Raw genomic sequence first — 20,063 nt, forward strand, 5'->3', positions numbered from 1 at the left:
TTTCTCATTCACACAGACGTGAGTCCCAGCAAAACCCATGACCTGATCCGCAACAGCCACAAGCAGACAGCTGCTCCCAGCCCTTGCTGGAAAGAAAGTAGGTAAAGACACGGCAATTAACAAGCTCTTAGTGTTTCTTGGCAGCCCAGAGGCCATGTTGCTGGACTGGCAAGATTTTTGCAGCAGATGAGGACGCTGTGTGCATGGCAGTACACCCAGAGCTACGGCCAGCCCCTGGGCAGCTGACATTGTGCTCATCCAGTTCTGCCATTTGTCCCATCCTTGGCTCTGAACGTTTTTAAACAGCAAGTCTGGCCTCCCCACCAGTCCTCCCCAGCCTGCCAGAGGAGCAGCTTCCTTCTGGCCCTTCTAAGGGCACGGTCCAGGCTGGTTTTCCTGCTGGTGGAGCCCTTGAGTCAGCAAATATTAGTGTTTCTGTCACTATATTCTCTAGAGTTCCTTCCGGGAGAGAAACGGTGACTGGAGATGCTGATGTGTTAATATTACGTGTAGTTAAGTACATGTTTGCCAGGAGGATGCTTCTGTGACTGGGTACTGCCCTCTGCACTGCGTTCTGCGGAAATATGCATGTGCATGTATAAACTTTATATATGTGCACACTGATGTACACATCTGGTACGCATAGACACGCTACATGTATGCAAAAGCAGAGTTGAGGGCAGAAGCCTCTGAAGGTCCGGTTTTGGCAAATGCTCTCCCTGGAGCAGAAGGGTAAGGTGAACGCTGTAATACTGATGTGAAGAGATGCTGTTCCTGGTTTGCCAGCAGCTCTGCTGCCTGCCGTGCTCCTCGCCGGCCTTGGCACAGACAGCAGCAGCGGCACAGCCAGAGGCTCCTTCCATCCCATTGTATGTAATCTGGCTCTAGGAACCAAGGCTGCCCACGCCATGAGGCTAGAGCTGGGCTTTGCTATCTGAAATCTTAAGCAAAGGGGTTTTTTTTCGGCTTAAAATATGGGTAAACCTCAGAAATGGCTGTGTTTGGCCAGCGCGGAGCACACATGCGTGCTTTGAAGAACAGTAACTTTGGTCTTTGACTGGCTGAATGTAGCCACACGGACAGGCTTGGGAATTCGCTGTTGCATTTAGACCCTTCCAGTGAAATAAAAGAGGATTTGTGAGTGACAGACATGAGATTTCTATGGCAGGCAGTGGTGCTGCCAATACTGCAGCTTCTTGTGGAGCTGTGCTGACCAGGGGCTTGTGCACCGCAGATCCTTCCCAAATCTGAAGAGCTTCCCCGGGAAACATCCTTCCCCCAGCCCTCCTGTTGCTTTGCCTGCACCATTCATCACTGCGTTGGCTCTAGTGGGGCCTCTGGCGGGCTTGCAAAGACAAATCCGTGTCATCAATCCCTTTTTTTTTTGCTGTAGTACACAGTTTGGTTAATGTTACCCTGGAAATGGCCCCAGGTAACTGCTGCAGCATCTCCAGCAAGCTTGTATTATGAGGAGGAGAGCTGTCACAGTAAACTGCATGGATCAGCCTGGCGTCAAGGGTGAGGTGTTGATTCCTGCCATGGGGACTGGCCACATTGGGCCTTGGTGGTGCCTGTTCCTGTAGTGGGTGCCGCATGCTGCAGACGCAGGAGGAGGTCATCACCAGCAGATGGTGAAAGGAGATCAACAGATTGGTAAAAGGAAGGTATTTTGTGTGCTTCCGTGACTTCACCAGCAGGGACCGACTTTGGCTCCTGTCCCTCTTATGCCCAGTGAATGTCAGAAAAAATGTGTGCTGGGCCCGGTGACTGCTGGCTGTCTTGCTGAGTCATCTGCCCAAAGCCTGTCCCTGCAAGCCCCTGCTAAATGTCATGCCGCAGCTCCTGCTCGGTGGCTACGCAGAGAAACGAAGCTGCTGGGATGCCATAAGCGGCTCTGCATGGTTATTTCTCTGCCTGCTCGGCGCGATGGCTGGTGTGGTGATGCTGTGACCTTTCAGCTGCGGCTCAAGCTCAAGTCCTGCCTGGTTTAGACCTGATTTTTGCTAAGCCCTGCAGGGAGCCCTGTATGCAGCCCCGGCACCAGATGAAAGGTCTGTGGTGAAGCACGGGGCTGACAAACCGGGGGCAGATGCTGGTAAAAACCATAGCTGCCCTCCCCAGCTGAGGCTCAGAGCAGTGTGTGCTCTCATGTGGCTCATGTGGTGTGGTCTCGGGGGCTTTTTTTCAAGTACCCAAACAAAGTCCTGTCTCAAGTCATCCATAAGTTATTCCTTTTAGCGAGGAAGCTCCAAAAATCACACTGCAGGCTCAGGATGAACAGCAGAGTAGTTAGTGGGAGTTTTTTTTCTTGTCAGTTGGCAGATCCGGGAGACGTGTTAAGAACAAGTCTCAATGTGCAAATAGTTTTTACTCATCTGATGAAAGCCTCTGCCACTGCAAGCTAACTTGAACTTGAGAGCTTCAGGAAAAGTTTTGCTGCCCATGGCTGTTTCTTAGCCCACAGCCACGGTTCAGAAGAGATTCTGCTCGGATTGTGTTACGAGGAAATGCAGGAATTCTTTCCACAGCCAGTGGCCTTACACTGCAGGAGGTTGTCCAGGCTGTCCCCCAGTGCCATGTCTATAGGTCTGTGACCAAATGGCCTGTCCAGGGCCCATGTCATGTTGATGGTGGTCACCTTTGCTGGCCTCTGCCGTGGGGAATCTCCAGAGCGGGATGGACTGTTTTGTTGCTTGCACAGGCAGTTTTGGATGACTTATTGAAGGCAGATTGAGGTGGCACCTTTGCTACCTCCTAGGACACTGAGACCACTCAGAGAGGGCTGGGGGCTCCTGAAGGCAGTGACATGCCTTGGATAGGAAAAGTATGACAGACAAAAGATGTGCTGTTGACAGTGGGAGTGACAGCTGGTTCACTCCTTCTTGCACAGATGCCAGCAGTTGTGTGACAAAAATGCTTGTCAGACTTGTGTGGTCACTCGTGTCCTGCACCTGCTTTCCTGGTGGCTCTGTCACCGCCACTTTGGGGAACTGAACCTGATGGTGAACAGCACAAATATTGACTAATAAAAATTCGTTCATACTACTGAATAATAATGATAGTGCTACCATCTACTCAACTGGGAGTCAGAAGGAGCTTTGAGAGCCTGGAAATCCACTAGTGCTGGGAAAATTTATTGCTCACGTTAAACCCAAGGAGCCATCAGCAGAGCCGGGGGAGGCCTGAGCCCTGAGAGTGTCAGCCCCCTCATGTCGTGCCACTCTGATCTCGGCAGTGGTGGCAGCAAAGGACCAAGATCGCTCTGCTCTGAGCCACAGCCCCCTCGGTGGAGAGACCCTGAGTCCCCGCAGCAGGGCCAGTGCATGCGGGCAAACATGGGTGGACACAGGACCCAGAGGCTTTTAGATCCTGCCACTGGAATAATTTACAGCTTCGGAAAAAGCATGGCTCTCTACCAGAATGAGGGGTTCATTACTAGGTCTCCAGCATTTAAAAGCATTTCTGTGGGACTTTACTGGTTTATTTGCTCCTGGGTTAGCTTTTTCCGAGCAGAGACTTGCTTTGAAGTGTCCTGCTCCTCATGGCATAGAACAGGACTTGGGGTCTCCTTTGAGAGAGTGAGGCAGCTCCTCCAGACCAGAGCTGGGTCCAGGGACATTTCAGCCACCTTCCTGTGCATGGAAACTCCCCCAACACCTGCCTCTCTCTTGGACATCTCAGCTGTATAGGTAGGAGGAAATTTGGGTTGTAGGGGAGAATGGGCTTTAAATGAGGCTCCAGGAAGGCAGACGGGTTTCTTTCAAATACAGAATCACAGAATCACAGAATCGACTGGGTTGGAAAAGACCTCAGAGATCATCGAGTCCAACTCTTGGTCCAACTCTAATCCGTTTACTAGATCATGGCACTAAGTGCCATGTCCAATCTCAGTTTAAAAACCTCCAGGGACGGCGAGTCCACCAGCTCCCTGGGCAGCCATTCCAATGCCTGACCACTCTCTCTGTAAAGAATTTCTTTCCAATATCCAGCCTAAATTTCCCCTGGCAGAGTTTAAGCCCATGCCCCCTTGTCCTGTTGCTGACTGCCTGGGAGAAGAGGCCAATCCCCATCGCAGCTGGTGAGTTCTTTCTTTTAATTTTCTTTTAATTTGAAGAAAAATAGAGTTAAATTACACACGCATTCAAGGCATGTGCAATCGCCTGCTGCAGAGATGGGTGTTACAAGAGCCCGGGCAGAGCTGCCTCCCTCTTTGTGGTTCCCCCCATCCCGTTTCCTCATCCCTCCGTGGGCTAATGGGACGGTGCGTGGAGGGGGCTTCAGCTACTCCGTCCTACAGCCACTACTGCATGTGCCACATTTTTGGATTAACATTTTGGAAAAAGCATTTCTTAGTTCATTTCTCCAAGATCCCATTGGTAAAAGCCCCTTCCATGCATTCAGCAGAGGCGGGATGCTTTACAGCTCCCAACAGACTGCTGAGGCCAGACAGAACTCATGGGCAAACACTGTGTGAAGCTACTGAGGTAAATGCAGACATTTTCAGACTAGGACATGGCCTATTGCAATGTCTGTTTGCAACAGAAAATCACTGGATAGGAATTCTTCAGTGTAACTGGAAAATAATTGTATTTTTAACTCTGTCTTGATTTTTTTCTATTATTTTTTTTCCCCCGCTGTTTGATTTTATTCACCTTGGGCCCATTAGATTTACAGGTTTTAAAAACATGAGGTTCTTGACAGGTGTGTTAAAGCTGTTCTGTCACTTACAATATTAATCTACATATACTCTTGGGACTGCTGTACTTTGTGGTGTGATACCTGCATAAGCAAATTTCCTTCTCTCCCACATCCATTAAATGTAAGTGGCAGCATTAGCACATGGTGATTGTATTTTAGGCTCAAATGGTCTTACTCAATGCCTGTAAAACAGAGAGCAATTGGTGCTGCTTCTGTTTCCTTTGTGTCATGGCTGCTAATTTATTTCCCTTTTACTGCTGAGTGTAGGTCCACATTAACAGGGTCTGGTTATTCTCACATCAGCCACACAGAAAGACCAATTTTTCCCAGGAGCAGGAGAGTGAATTTTTTTTCCCCAGACATTTACTCTTGCTTGTGGGGCTGAAAACCCAAAGTTTACCACAGTTGCAAATGCATCAGTGATGTTCAACACAAATGCTGCTTGTGCAGAAGGATGGCTGTGGCTTGGGTGAGAAGCACTTTCCATAGACCTCAAAGATGAGAAGGCAGATCCTCCCCCAGGATACTGGTGAGTATCAGGCAGAGCCACCAGAATCATCGGACCCAGTCAGTGCCTGATGGATGTGAGGCTGGAAATGTGGTTTTGCTGTGACAAGCAGCTACAAAGTCCCATTCTTTGCTCTTTCTGCATAAACACTTACAGGTGAGGTGGAGAACAAGTTATGATGAAGGTGGGGTTTGCACCATGTATTTACCTTTCCTAGGGGCCAGCAGAGTTTCAGACTAGACCAGAACAAACACCCAGTTAAAAAAAAAAAAAGTATAAACCAGAATCCCACAAAGCTGCAGTCCATGTGCACAGCACACCGGCCCCTGGCAGTGCTGTGCTGTGGGGATCCAGCCGGGCAGGCAGAGCCAGCAGAGCACCCTCCTCTCCAGCCTGCTGCCTCTGGCAGAGATTGCCGGGGGGCTTCACAGTGTTGGCTTAAACTCCATTGATTGATTTCCCAATGGCCACCCCGAAGAACTTATCTGAAACTAATTAATTTGCAGCAGCAGCTGTCCTAATTTCGTCAAAACTGCCTGGTTCTTGCAATGAAAGGCAAGAACATCAGACCATGAGAGAGTGAGAGATTTTGGTCCAGGGGCAGCAGATGCCTCCGGGGGGGTGTCCATCTCTGCGGGGCAGGCCAGCTGCCAGCTCCTCTGGCCCAAGGGCAGCCATGGCAAGTTGGGCTGGAGGCAGCAGATGATGTTTGTGGGAATGGGCTCAGCCTCCCTGCACTTGCAGCGACCCTTCTCTGCAGCCCCCTTGGTGGGGCCTGTGCCATAGCCCCATGCTCCTTAGTTACAAGGCTTGTGGTAAATCTCACGCGTGTTATTCTCAGCTCCTGGGGCCACTTCATGGCAGGGAGCACTGACAGGCTCGTAAACTGTATTGGAGAGTTCTTGTAGATTAGCCACTAAACTTTCCAGGAGTGAAACGTGATCCCAGGTTTCATAGAGGCAAGCAGTGTGGGCTGGCAGTGCCTGCATGGTTACCTGGTGGCTCCGTGACTGGTGTGTTTCCACTTGGTGTGAGGAAAAGGAAGATGTTGTCTCTGGGAAGTGCAGGTGCATCTGTGAGGCAGCTACAGCAAGTGCTGAGATCTGCAGCAGCTCTGTCCTGTGGCTTAGTCTGCTGGGACCTGCATGTGCCATTTAGCGTCTTTACATGTGCTGTGAGAGGAAGAATGAGAGGATCATGCGGAAGGCAATTTTACTTTACAAAATTAAAAATAAACCCCAGCCCCCTGCTCAGCTGTTCTCTGGCATCTACTCCTACATAGTAGGAGCATCTCCTGTGACTCTCCGTTAGTGATTGATGGGTTATTTTTCCCAGGGATGCTGGCCTGGCTCCCTCCGGCGCGGAGGTGGTTGCCAGCTGCTCCGGGGTGCTGGCGGCTCCTCCTGCTCGGAGGCTGGCACAGCCAGCGATGAGTTGTGCCCACAGGAGGGAAATGCCACCAAGAAACCTGGCGTCTCCTTCCCTCACCCCCCTCGAGCAGGGCTCCCTGCTCCTGCCCGGGATGGAAACCATCCCCTCGTCCTGGTGGCCCCTGGAGGAGGTACTGTCCTTACTTTTTGCTGTCCTTCTTGCTTTGGGGCCGCTGAATTATTCCCTTGAAGAAAAGTGCTCACTTTCTGCCCAGACAGACCACTGATGACCAGATGGGTACTGATGCCATTGCACTGGGGCATTTTACCATCCACTTTTTTGCTTTGCAGTGACACTGGGTGATAAGGTAGTACATCTCCGATGGACAGAGTCCTACAGTAATGCACTCAAACTGCACTTGCTTTTCTACTTGCTTATTGACATGAATCTTGCATTAGGAGCCTAATTATTGTAAGTTATGGGCTGGGGTGCTTGAGGTAGAAGCTGAAATGGAAGCCAACTTTGCAGGCACCGGAAGAAGTAAATTAGAATGAACTTGATGTGACCTACTTTAATTTGCACCTTCCTCACATCCGTACAGCTCTCTTCCAAACCTGCAGAGTGTCAGCCCCGCGAGTTTAGGCTCTTGCTGTATATTACATCCGTTGATGGATAAAATTCTTGGAACTTGTAATGTGAGGAAATCAGGGGAAGGTTGCACTTCATTAATGTACGTTCCTTTGGGATACACAAGATCCTTCTCCTGGACTTCTGAGTAACATCCAGACTGCAGCCCCAGATCACGTGCAGTGTACAGGACTGTAGCCCAAAGCTAAGGAGTCCTCCAAAAACGTGATGGAGATTGGGACTCTGAGGGATGCTGAGGGATTCTTCCCTACATTTTGGCAGAGTGGCTTCAGTGGCTCCTGTCTTCTGGGTTGCTTGTCTGGGGCTGGGAGGGGAGCTGGTACACCCCCTGCATGCGATGGGTCAGCTTTCTCTATTTCAAAAGCTCCAAGTCCTCCCATCCCCTTGGAAGGTGGAGATGTTAGTATGCTATCAAAGGAGAAAAAGTGCATAAATCCTCTGGGTTTGCTGAAAGACCTGTGTTCAGCACTGAAGCCAGAAGAAGCAGCTGTTGCATTTTTGGGTCTTTCTGAGTTCTTGAGGCCCCCTGGGAGAACTTTTTCTATTCCTGAAAGTGAAATGAGGCAATGGTTCAGTCATTCACTTTCTGTGTTAAAAGCTCTGGAAGTGAATCATGAAAGGTTTCTCAAGCACGTTGAAAAGCTGTAGGTATTAAGTGTAACAGGTAACCACAGCTGCAGTTGCTTTGCAGCCGCTGCATTGCCACAGTTTGTTTAGTATGCTTATTGTCCTTCTGCTCTTCTGTGGGCATGAGACAGCCCCACAAACCATGGTGGTAGGACTTGTTGGTCTCGGCCGGGAGCAGGCTCTGGTCCATGCTGGTCCTTGGGTTGTACCAGAGCACCAGCTGGGAGGGGGCTGGCAGGGGCTGTATCCATGCTGCGAGCATGCTGATGGTTAAACACTGCAGGTGGCTGCAGGACAGTTCTTGAAGTTGTTTCATCCCCTGTGTACATGGAGATATACTTCCCATATGTCTGGCATTGGTTCAGTACCAAATCTTGTCTTTAAACCTGTGAAAGTGTCTTGCTGAGGAACAACTCAGGTTTAAACACATGATATTGGACTTGACTTGAGACCTCCCGGCTGCAATTTTTGTTCTAAGTCATACTGGAAATCAGAGCAGATGATGAACATCTTGTGTCAAAATGTATCAGTTCATGATGAAGAACCTCCAAAATCAGAAGTGGTTCGTGATGATGGTTCCAAAGCTGTCACAGTTAACCTTTCAGCAACCCCTTGATAGATCCGCAGCTGCAAGCCACTTCTGAGGAGCACCGGATCTTGAATGCAGTCTCATGTCTCTCAGGGAGCTGCACCTGGAGGAAGTCTCTTTCTACTATGTGTATCTTATGGATTTGCTTGGGAGGTAGGTAATTGCCCAGGAGAAGGGTTCGTCCTGTTTGCCATGCAATGCAAAGGATGCTTTTCAAGAAAGAAAGAAAAAAAGCATGAAATCTCTTTTTGCAGTACAGCGCTCACCTGGGTCATTCCAGGCTATGTCTCTCTCTCCAGTTATCTGCTGAACATCTCAGTTCATTAGCTCTGTCATATCTGCCTTATCTGGTCTGTTAGACCCGCTGCTCGGGAAGATTTGCCTCTGCATGGTGGAAAGTGTTCAGAGAACTTATTTTAAGGTTGCATGTACTTGAGCACCAGGAAGCCCACTTTGTGACTGATTTTTTTCACATGCTGAGTGTGTGTCACGCTATGGTGTTAGATGCAGCTCTTCTTGATCTTGATCTCCGTGATCTTCTTCCCTACATTTTGGCAGAGTGGCTTCAGTGGCTCCTGTCTTCTGGGTTGCTTGTCTGGGGCTGGGAGGGGAGCTGGTACACCCCCTGCATGCGATGGGTCAGCTTTCTCTCTTTCAAAAGCTCCAAGTCCTCCCATCCCCTTGGAAGGTGGAGATGTTAGTATGCTATCAAAGGAGAAAAAGTGCATACAAGTGACATCAGCTAGGACCTGGCTACCTCTCGCTACACCAGTGTAAGCTGGGGGAGAAGGCCATGGGTGCTGGGGGTGTTCCTGGGAGGACTTTATTTCTTTCATGCGGAGCTTCCATTCGATTGTGAAAATCCAGTCCAAGGCTTTTTTAAAAGATCATATGTGTTACTACAGGGTCATTTCACAAATTTATAATGTTGTAGTTATGTATTTGAATTCTCAGACAGTTGTTATTACAGTCTCAGCATGCCTTCTTTTCCTCCAAAATATCCTTTTTCCAAACAATGTCTTTACTAGTGCTGCGTGTCCCTTTTCCTTCCCGGTCCCACTCGCTCCCTCTGGTATTACTGCCTGGTGAAGCAAACCCGGGAGGACACCGTGGGCAGTCAGAGGTTCTGACATTGTTGGGATGTTTGCAGCAGTGTATTTACTTTGGTCAGTTGAAATGGTTCTCAGGTAAGTGGAAGCTGTTGACCAACAGAGGAGTCTCTCACCATTAGAAACTGGCTGCTCCAGCTCATTGTTTCCTTACAGCCTTTAGGCTGGGGACAAGACAGTTTAGTTCTGCTTTTTGGGTCATCTTCATTACCATTTACATACACCAAGCCATGTGAAAATATATTATGGTAAAATAAAATAAGATAATAAAATAAAATAAAATAAAATGCATACAGAGCTACAGTTCTTTTCATGATGGGTTTTAAGGTAGCAGAGCCACTTCACTGTAACTTAAAGTAAAATCTCAATTTAGTTGTTAATAAATCACATCCATTTTAAAAAATTCAATACCTGTATTTTATTAAGTTTAGAAGAACTCTGTGTACTGGATAACAAGATGGAATTGCATTAACATCCATAATTTAATTTCTCATCAGGCTTCAAATAAATTTTCTACACATGTGAAACAAATTTCAAAGTTGTTATGGTTCATCTTCCAAGAGTTCCTTCTTTTTGAGGTTGGTATAAAAACATATTGCACAAATCATGGGAGAAGCAAAGTCATTCCCTTCAGCATCTTTCTTGAAAAGCCACAGAATTTTTACTTATTTGTAAAAGAACATATGTCTAAAGGAACATCTTTTAGTTAACCTGAGCAAAAATGTTTATTTATATTATTCATTTTACCTAAGTTATTTCTGAACTATCTTACTAACAGACTAAAAAGAAGAATTTTTAAGTAAAACTGTGTTAATTGAAACGTAACCTCTTGGGTAAAATATGGCAGAGATATCCAGGTTCTTTGTAAGTGTCCAGAAATACAATTCAACAGTCTAGTGTTGGTCTGAATGTGAGTTCCTTGCAGGAAATTTAGAAAGGTTCAGTAAGAAGGGTCTTAGACACAATTTCATAGGATTAAATTTGAGCTTCCCTGGTTTTGTCAAGTTTCCACTGAGTCTGTAGCAAACCTACTGGTTAAGAACATGTCACTGCTAAGGCTGTCTTGCCCATAACTAATGCTGCTGTGGTAGTATTAAATTAAAGCTAGTCTCTGTCAATTACTATCTGAGGGGAAAAAAAAAAAAAAAAAAGGTTTTTGTTTTCAGCAATATTCTGAGGTGCAAATAGACAAAAGGAAAGATAAACAGTCTTGGACTAGAATACTATACTGTGAAAGAGGAGAGAAAATTACACCTTGTATTTTAAAGGAAATAACATGGTGGAAAATAAATACATAAAAGGAAATAATTTTGAACAAAACTGTAGGGTTATCACTGCAATTTGCTAATAAAACATTCAATAGCTTCGTCTCAAGGCAGTGTCCAAAGCCATAAAGTCTATAATTGGAATTTGTGGGTTGATTGAGACCTATTTTGGTCTGTAAGTGTGAACTGCTCTTGTTGTATAGAGAAGATAAGATTATTTAAGAACTCCTAACAAGAGGACTCATTAAGATAATTCTAACTGAGAAGACTCATTAAGATAATTCTAGCTGAGTCTAAATAACTGAGGTTGTACCTGTTACTTTGCTAATAGATGTCACCACTATGAAGAGTTCTATAAACTTCAGTGGAGTTGTGAGTCACAGAACATTAAATTTTCATTGAGAGCAGGTTTGTGTCTCCTAAAAGAAATTATACAGTGAGTAATTTTGGTTTTGGCTACATCACCAGCTTGTGCACATATAGCACAGGCCGTCACTGCTGCTGCAGGGTGGTGGCGTGAAGCTGGAGCTGTTTAGCTGAGAGCCAAGGTTCACTGACACCGCGTGGGCTCTGGTACCAGCCCCTTCCCGTGGCCATTAGGAAGCTCTTCAAATGCATCAGCACAAAGTAAATAGTTTGCATACCAGGTCTTTGTGGCATAAAGAATGTATTTTTTGGAGCTTTCAAGGTTTGCTTCACATGATGTCCCACAAAACCTGCTTACTGCATGAACTCTTTTGTCTTGAAAGTCATATGTGATTTTCTGGAAACATGCTGTGTTTAACTGCTCAGGGCAAATAAGCACAGAAATTCTCACCTTTTCATCCCTGTGATTCACTGTGTTCCTTTGTAAATCCCATTGTCTTTGTGAAGCTCATCCTTTCCAACTTAGACTTTCAGTTCACATCTACGCTAGTAAATTAAACGTGCCCATGGCTGTTTTCTGCTCCGAGATCAAGTGGCATGGGCCAGCCCAGACCCGCACTGTTGGCATCTCACTCCGGTGTGGGGCTGCATCCACAGCACTAGCTTCCAAGGTGTGAGGCTTATTTAGGAGACCATGGTGTGGTTTAGGTGAAGATCCTGCCAGGGTGTCTTAAAAGAATTTAACATCCCAGACAATGAGCACAAGCTGAGGGAAAGTGCCTTGACACTATTTTGATTTCCAAATGTAGCCTGTTGGTCTGAAAAAGAGCAGTCTGGAGCAAGGTAAAGGTGAAAAAATGGCCAAACCCAATTGAGGGAAACTGAGGCCCAGCACCTGCAGTGTTGCATCAATGGTGTTTTCAGTTGCTGCTTAATGAAAGTCAGTTTTGAATATTATTTAAGGCACCCTCCATTGTATTTTATGTACTTGCATATGTGTTTGTGCCTTTTTTGTTTCATTTGCAGCCTATCAGATGATTTCTGGTATATTCCATATGACTGGGATTAAAAAAAAAGAAGTATTTATGGCATTTTCTCTTCAATCTTGTTAAATCTTCATCACCACACATCTCCCACAGATGTTTTGATTGGTTTAGCACCTTACTCAGACTTAAGAACAACAAAAATGTTGTATTAATAAAGATGTGAGAAACAAGAGCTCAGCTGGACACGGTGCAGGGCAGCCTGCACTGGGTGGCCCTGGTTGAGTAGGGGGCTTGGACCAGATGACCTCCTGAGGTCCCTTCCCACCTCAGCCACTCTGTAATTCTGTGAGGGCATGCCAAAATATGTTACCGCTTCCCCAGATTTGCCATGGCTGTTAAAGGCCGTGGATCAGCATGTTTTGGGGAGAGGATCATGGGAACTGAAGAAAGTAGCCCTGTTCGCACCCACGTTCCCATCCCATGCTGACCCCAGGCTCCATTGCAAGTCAAATCCTGCCTTCCTGGTAGCAATGCACAATGTCGCTGCCTACAGATTGCCAAAACCAAAAAAAAGGGTTTAGCCTCCTTTGACAGCCTTATGGGTGATTATGCTATAGGATATGTGAATAAAGACTGTTTCTCCATGTTTTCTTCAGCTCTGGACTGCAATCTGTTTCCAGTGTGGAACAATATTCTTCTACATATGGACTTCCTATAAATATCTTGCTGCAAGTCTTTTCTGCAGTACAAATACAGCATAAATCAGCATAGAGTCATCATGTCCCACTGGTATGCTGGCATATTTGTGATCAGCTGAGGCTTGGTTATAATGCAGTTCAGATACAGCATGGAGAAATACAGAAGCTTAAGGTGAACAGTGATGAGTAGGACTCATTATTTTAATTGGGCAAAAGGAGCAGAAGGAATAACAGTTGTGAGGCATGGAAGAATAGAACTGCTAGAGGCCTCAGGAGATTGCCCCAGTCATTCTTCTTGGCCAAGGCAGGATGAATCATACTTCTGTCAATTCTGACACCATAGTCAAGGCTGTTCCTAGCAGGATAATGCAGCTTCCAGTGCTGGATTACACCATCACCCCGGGCAGTGAAGTCCAATGCTTCACCATTAGCTGGCCTAGTACAAACCTTCCTCTGTACCCTTTTAAAAAATCCCTTTACTTTCTTCTCACTAAGAAGGCAAAAAAACATGTCAAGAAGTTAACTCATTACCACTGTACTTTTTATGTTTGAAGAATATTCTGAACAAGCTGACCAGCCTTGGTGTTCTTGCCTTTCCTTGTGGGTTGTGTTGGAGAACCCTGCAGCCTCAGCAGTTCTTCCCAGCCTTCCGGCCGTGCCCGTCAGTATTTGACACATTACAAGTCACGAGGCTTGGGGATCAGTGTTGGAGATGGTGTTGCTCAGGATAGCTGGCCTCTTCCACCAGCATTGGCAGTGCTCTGCACCACGGGCTACAGCCACAGCACTCGAGACACGAGCTCTGGTGGTCGCTACCAGAAGCAGCTTTGGCACAGAAGAAAAAGGTGGGGTATTTCCATCCAAAACAATGAAAAAGACAAAAAAATTAAACAGGGAGAGAGGACAAAAAGGAATCTGAAAGTCAAACTGCCTGGAATGAGTTTCTTTATAATTACAAGTGTCCTAATGCCAGGGCTGGTATTATGGGAGCACCTGGCGCCTTGGTCTGCTTTTCTCCAAAATCTGTGATTTACTGGGGAGGGAAAGCAGCTTCTAGTGCCCTCTGTTGAGGCTCTGTTTGGGGGTTGAGGGCATTTAGGGTGTTTCAGACAGAAATTACCACACTGCTGCTATCACCTACTGACCACTAACTCATTCCTCCTAATGCTGACTCAGCCATCAATTCCTCGCAAACAGAACCAGATTTTTTTTTTTTTAAAGATCCTTGCTGAATTCAGGTGGAGCTGCCAGGCATCCCCAGATTAGTTTCTCTTTCTTCCCCTTTTGCTTCACCCAGTTTCTCTTGCTAAACAGTGTCAGCTGTGACAATTGCCACTGTGCTGCGGTGGTGGCTCAGGGATGTTGTTCCAGGAGCCAGGCTGCTCGTGGTTTGCCAGCAGCTTTTGAAGATGTCAGGGAAGTCACCATGTGAACATGTGTGGTGGTGCTCCATGGGGTGTGCCCCTTGCAGCCTCTTTGTTTTGTCATTTTTAGGGACACTATTGGAAATGACATTCATTGTAGCATGCTCATCCTGCTGGATTTAATTAGAAACACTCAGCTTTAATTAAGTCTTTGTTTTGCAGTCTTGGTAGTTCTATTTTGATAAGACTCTGTCATGTAAATCATAAATGAAGCTGAAGAAGTAGATTACTGCATGTCATAGCTCCTGAGTAATGAATAAAGACAATATAATGTGTGATACAGTTGCTGAGGGTGGGAGGCAGCCCTGTGCTTTGCATTAAGTATTTACCTCGTGCTTTCCAGGATTTACTGGTACTATTAGTTCTCTGTATCCTCAGATTCATTCTTTGCTTTCCAGCATCCTCCTGCCATGACTTCTTCTGGTGCTGACAGGGATGCAGTGGGGACAGGGGCTGAAGGGCAATGCAGGTTGCACGATGCCACCAACTCCTCTGTCCTTCCACCCAGAGCACAGCTGGCACAGGAGGAGGGAGGAGAAAATAGAGCTCCACCCAAAACCTGTAGGCCTCTTCTTTTTCTCTTTTTTTCCTCAGTAAACCTGCAATTTTTTCTCTTCCCTTTCACGCACAGTTTGTGTGCTTATGTTTTAACTGTGGGACTTGGACACACATGGCTCACTCCATGTATAAAAAAAGGCTGCATATTCTGTAGTTCCTGGCTCTGTTAATGGTTTTCTGTACTTACCTCATTATCATTGCTTGAGGTCTAACTTGAAGTTTAGCAGAGATGCGAGTTCCAATTATAATTAGCACATACGGAACAGACCTAACTGAGAGCTTTCCTGTAAAGTCACACTAATGCATGAACTCTTGCTGCTTAGTTTGCAGATGAAAGCACACTCAGAAGTGTCCCAAGCCTCTGGATCAAGACAGATTTTTGTATTCTCAAAACAAGCCAAAGCTAAGACTAACGAAGAATGCTTAGGCTTGACCTGTAGGGCTGGGGTGCTACTGTTGGAGCCTGACAGCAGACATGGAGTGCCTGCTAACAGACCAGTCCTGCATGCAGTGTACATGGCGCCTCTCTGTAGTCACCATTGCTTGCAGCACTGACCTTTAGCCAGAGAGGATTTTTCACACTGAGAAGCATAAACACTCATTTTGTACATTTTCTGTTTATTTTTTTTTTTAGAGGCTTTTGTAATGAATGGAGAAAGAAACTACAGGAACGTAAATCAGCTCCAGACTGATGGAAGAATGTGCAATTTCTACCTGTGTAGGGCTCAGGACCCAGGCCACTCCATGACCACATTCTCTCTTTCCCTCGAATAGGGTATCATCAAGATTAGTGACCATTTATTGTTAGCCTGGTGTCCTCCCTTCCTGAAAATTCAGTCCTACAAGGAGGTAAAATGATAACGAAGGAAGACAAATCCCCACTCAAACAGATTTTGCAGCCAGACTAATTGTGAGCAGATGAAGCAGCTTTGTGCAGACCTTCTGAACCTATGGAGGTTGCTTTCCTGGGAAGGCAGAGCATGTTGAGCACCCAGAGCAAGACATCCTCCCCAGTTCAGTGCCCCGCAGGTACAGCTTGTCCTTCTCTTGGAAGTCCCTCAGTCTCTGGATGGGTTGACAAGCAGAACATGATTTGCCTGCTCTGCTCTCTCTTTTCTGTGCTATGACCCTCTACCCAAACCTCCCTACTTTCCTACTCTCACCCTGTCCTTGAGCCTCTCCATTTTGCTTTCAGAAGCTTTTCTGCTTTCCTTCTGTTCCCTCTCTTCTTCCAGCTTGATGTTCCCAAGGTGATCTACCTTCAGTAGCTGCTGAGCTCCAGTACCTGCTGTTGTCCATGGCAGAGACATCACATACAACCCGTAGACAGGCTCTTCCCAGCCCACTATGTGCCATAGTAAGAACTTAATGTCATTGGTCAAACCAGATCTCCAAATGCTCAGACATGCACAGCAAAAATTACAGTATAATAGGTGAAATGTTAAGAGTATTTACACTTTATGCCACAGCATTTTAAGAAATGTAAATTGTCTTCCTTGAGAAGCAAACACGACAAATAACCACAGAAGTTCTCGTGGTAGTTTGAAGTCTGCTGAGTACATCACATGCAGCAATAAAAACCTTTAGAGGTCAGCTTTGGCTCCAGACTTAAAGTGTTGCTTGGTCACAGCGCTCTCTGCAGCACTGCTGGCAGGTCTCTCCAGCCCCACTGGAAAGCTGCTTCACAGGGGTTACACACAGGAGCAGAAGGAGCCAAGCTGTAACTCTTCCTGTGGTGGAACACAGAGGGGAGGGAGGATCTCTGTGCATGGGGTGTTGGGACGGACATGTGGGCTGTGGATCATGCCCACTTCACCAGAGCTCATGCCAGGAATGGGGCAGACCTGCTCACCTTGGCTGTGGCTTCCCTCCTCACAAGGTGTCATTGAGAAACCCGGCATACCTTGGCTCTAAGGTAGAACGAAAAAGTGAAGGAGAATGTTTAGAAAGGTGGGAAGTGAAGACTGCCACACAGCTGCTTTGCCAGCTCCAAAATATTTCAGTGTTGTCATAACAACATCCTCACGGGTGAAGCCTTTCTCTGCTGGAACGCGAAACAACTCTGTAGCGGGCCTAGGGGAATGAAGGAAGGATGTTGGTATAGCCATGGGCAGGAGGACCTCCTTCTTCACAGCAAATGTGATACTGCAAACCTCCCCGATGGATGTCTTGAAGCTTTATGAGGATGCATCTTGATGTGCTCCTGAGGGTTTCAAGTAGCAGGTGACACACAAGAGGAGACCTTTGCTGCAAGGCAGATCAGACCCCCGCTGTTAAGTAAGAGCAATGAAACTGCTAGGGGACCTGTTGGGGAGCTGTTGCACAGCTAAAGAGTGTGCCACCTGAAGTGGGTGGAACAGTCATCCTTGGCCACCCCTTTCCACTGATTTGGGGGATGAGGACTTGGGCAGCACTCTTAGGAGGTGCATGGGCTGTGTGGCACTGTGGTCCCAGGATCTAAAGCCCTCAAGTTAATAATGAAGGCTAATAAGACCTTTCTAAATAATACTTGTTTTCTGGAGCTGGCAAATGATCTGGAAAAAAACCCAAGCCTTATATAACTCCATCTGGGTAGGTGAAACTTTTCTCCCAACTCCAGCCTAATGCAAATTACTTGCAATTTACTTTCCTCTTGGTTTGACAAATAGCTGTTATTAAAAGCCGACCTTAACTGCAAAGAAGTGCCCTTTGCAGCATCGTACGTGCCTTCCTGTGCTGCAGATGCCAGAAGGGGATTTCACCAGCACTTCGTGGGGTTCTGGGGTGCTGGTGGCGTTAACCCGCCTCTGCCTCCCTGTGACGGCTCTTTCGGTGTGTCTGTGTTACACGCTTTGCATAGCAGTTCTGCCCACACACCTCAGATTCACTTTCCCAGCATTGTAGCAGTGATTATGCGAGGTTCTGTGCTGGCAGCCCCCCTCGGGTAGCAGTAGGATTACATAAAGGTGGGTGACAGAGAGAAGTCTTAATCACTACAGGAAAAAAACATTTAACTGTTACCTGCCTCACAACGAGGAGCAGCACTTTTAAAGCCCTTGTGACATTTACATGCTTCCAGCTCAGAATCTTATTTTAAATCTCCTGTCATCACACATGAGCCTTGATATTCGGTACAGGAATTAAAAATACTTACGTATCAGCTTTCAGCTAAAGAACATGCAGAGTGTTATTGATCTTTTGTGTTCAAGTTTTGGCTCCTAGACTCGGTTCCTGTTCTTTCTGGATGTCCCGGGTGAATAAAGAAGTCTTATTCTCCTTTCATATACACACAGATATGCACATAGATATACACATAGATACACACAGAAAGCGAGAGGCAGCTTGCAGAAGTGAACTAACATGCTGCCTATTTATGAATAACCATTTCTCAAAGGCATTCTGGAATAACACCCTCTGTTAACTTTTGATGCAAGATAGTTTTTATACTAGTGGATTATAACAGAGTAACTAAAATACAGCAAGGCAGTCTTTCCCCTCATCACAAGACTTAAATATGCTTCCTTTCTATTCCCAGTGTGATTTATTATCTGCCTAAATGTATAGCCCCTCCAAGGCAGACACCTCATCTTCTTTTGTATCTTGAACACACAGCAGATGTTTAGGAAGTAACAAACTAATGGTGTAACAGTAATAGCTAGAATATAAAGATATGTGGCTGTAATAAAAGTTGTGGTAGCAATATTGGATTTTTGTGGTTTACAGTTCCAACTTTGACTTCCAGAAAGTGACATATATATGTGCTCTGGGAATGTGATAATAATCTTAGTACTGCAAAGTAGTTTTCCAGTTTGAAGGATAATATAAAACAAATTAATTTCAGTTCTTAGATTAAGCATCTCCACTTCCCTAGATGGTAACCACTCAAAGCTACTATAATAAAATTTAATGACTGCTGTACTGTGTTTGAGGTTTTTTTTTCTTTAGCCCATATGTATTTGGTTGCTAGAAAAGATGGAGTGGAACTTGGAAAAGTAAATCCAGTACTGTTAATTAAAGGTCATTCCATACAAAACTAGCACCTAATGTTGACCATTCTCTGCACTTACAAATTAATTACGACTGTAATGATTAAGAAAATAAAAAAAAAACTTTTATTGCTCCACATGTCTGTTTGTGTAGACTTTACTTTTTCCCTTTTAAAATATTTACAAGGACATTTTCTGTTCAGCATTTTCAGTGGAACGCCACTCAAGAAGTGATTACAGAACCCAGTGGGTGTTAACTGCAGATGCTACTGGATTTGCTGAAAGTGGAAGGCAAGGTAAAAGCATAGAAGAGAGATTGATAGGTGCATTACTGGCTGAAAATAGCAGGTCCATTTGAAACACTAATGTTTTGAAGCCTCTGATCAGACAACCCAAGTACGGAGCAGCAGAACACTGTTAGAGGTGACAGAAATGCCCTAATGGATTACCCAGCTGAGAATGTTGATAATCTGATGCTTCCAAAGAAACATTTTTTGTCTCACTTGGTACAATACGCTACCAGAAAGAGCATAATAAAATCACAGCTCTATTCAGGACTGAAAGGGAGATGTTCTACCCTGGGGAAGAATTCAGAGGTGATGTTCCCAGCCTGGGGACTCTGGGGAGAAAGGATTGCTCCCAGAGGTGTGCAGAAATTGAGATCCTACCAAGAGAAGCACAGATACCAAATTGCACACTTGAATGACTCCTCTCCACGCTTTGGTTAGTCAGCTTGAGGCTCTTCCTAATGTTATTGTGGGTCCACACAACAGCCCTGGAACATTCAGCTGTCGAACATGTAAATAACATACAGGTGCGCTACATCTTACAGAGGAAGTATCCAGAGAGAAACTGGATTCCCCTCTCCCTAGATATATTGTTCATCATAAAAGTCATCCAGGTTTTGATGATGTTTTAGGAGGGCACTGTATGTAGCTGCAGTAGTTATTCTACTTTGGAGGCTGACGTGAACAAACACGGATCCGTCACTGACACTCTAGTTATGACCTTCTCCATGGATACATAGAGAGATGCACAGAGAGACAGCTGTAAAAATGTTTGTGGTGTGACCATCTCTGGAACTCTGTCTGATGATACTGAACTGTTGTCATTTCATGTCTTTTAATGATATTTTCTACAACTTATGGGGCACTGAATTTTGTTCGCCAAGAGAACAGGAACATCCAGAATTAACACAATCAAGCTTTTAACATCTAGTATGTTACTACAAAGAGCAGCAGGGAGGTGTCC

The sequence above is a fragment of the Streptopelia decaocto genome, assembly GCF_964273445.1.
Source record: "Streptopelia decaocto genome assembly, chromosome: 2".
Lineage (NCBI taxonomy): Eukaryota > Metazoa > Chordata > Aves > Columbiformes > Columbidae > Streptopelia > Streptopelia decaocto.